General features: G+C 40.0%; 1 pseudogene across 1 annotated transcript in view; it reads right to left on the minus strand.

Annotated features, from left to right (window-relative positions):
* Positions 1-512: 512 nt before the first annotated feature.
* LOC105812801 overlaps positions 513-1,085 on the minus strand; it is a 7,197-nt pseudogene continuing 6,624 nt past the window's right edge. Inside the window, exon 2 of the transcript XR_001137627.1 lies at positions 513-957. The product of XR_001137627.1 is annotated as a huntingtin-interacting protein K pseudogene (transcript). The remainder of the gene's footprint in view (positions 958-1,085) is intronic.

Raw genomic sequence — 1,085 nt, forward strand, 5'->3', positions numbered from 1 at the left:
TTTTATAATTGTATATAAGAGCAAACGCTTTTAAATTTGTTGATGTCTTTTTATGTTTTTGTCTGTGATCCATTTTAAGTTCATTTTTCTGCATGGTGTGAGGTGTACATTGAGGATAATTTGTCCTAAACTGTTATCCAGTTGTTTCAACACTTTGTTGAAAAGACTATTCTTTCCCCATTGAATTACCTTGGATTCAAAGACCTCTATTCACTTTGTACTGTTTCTGTCTCTTTCAGTCCGCATAAGCAGTGTTTCTGTCGATAAACTTTTCTTAAGTACTTTGTGGTTCTCCTGTGAAACTTATTGAGTTACACTCCATTAGATGAAAGCCACACCCACAAATCTCTTTGAGATAAGCCATTATCTACCTTGGCTTCTGCAGCCAAGACTGCTGAAAGACAATGCCCTTATGCATTTTAGATGCCGTATTCTCTGACTGAATGATTCTTCAAGTCATAATCCTTGGTCTTCCTAAGGTCTTTTTTTTTTTTTTTTTTTGATAAAACTGCAAAAGACAAAAAAATCTTTATTGCAATAAGTTAATACAGTAGGTGTAGATGAGAAAGCACATATCAGTTGGTTAGGGCAATGAGAGCCTCTACCACATTGCCCATGTGTTCTCGCAAGCTCCTTTCTGCGGCTGCTAGAGAGATCTCCATCTCTGTCATTATAAGCTCCGGATCTTCCTTTTTGATAGTGACTTTTGCCAGTTCCTTCTCCTGCTTGTTTGGCTTTCTGCTCATGGGACCGTCTGTCTCCAATAACAGACATGGCCGTTTCCAGATTGGAACTCTGGATCTCCTTCTCCTCCACATAATCGGTGACCTGCTCCAGGTCTGCCGTGCCACTGTCATGTTTCCGTGGCTTCTCAGGAGGCCTCTCTGGGCCGCTGGTCTCAGCCTCCAACTCCAGCTCCACATCCCCTTTGGTCGCCATACGGATTCCACCCCCTTCCTAAGGTCTTAATAAAGAATTTTACAATTATATTTTTGGCTTTGTCCTTTGACCATATTTTACTGTGAGGGTCCTAGATTTCTTTTTCTTTTCTTTTTTTTTTTTTTTTTGAGACAGAGTCTCACTCT

Source organism: Propithecus coquereli, unplaced genomic scaffold (assembly GCF_000956105.1).
Source record: "Propithecus coquereli isolate 6110/MARCELLA unplaced genomic scaffold, Pcoq_1.0 Scaffold263, whole genome shotgun sequence".
In the NCBI taxonomy this organism is placed as follows: domain Eukaryota; kingdom Metazoa; phylum Chordata; class Mammalia; order Primates; family Indriidae; genus Propithecus; species Propithecus coquereli.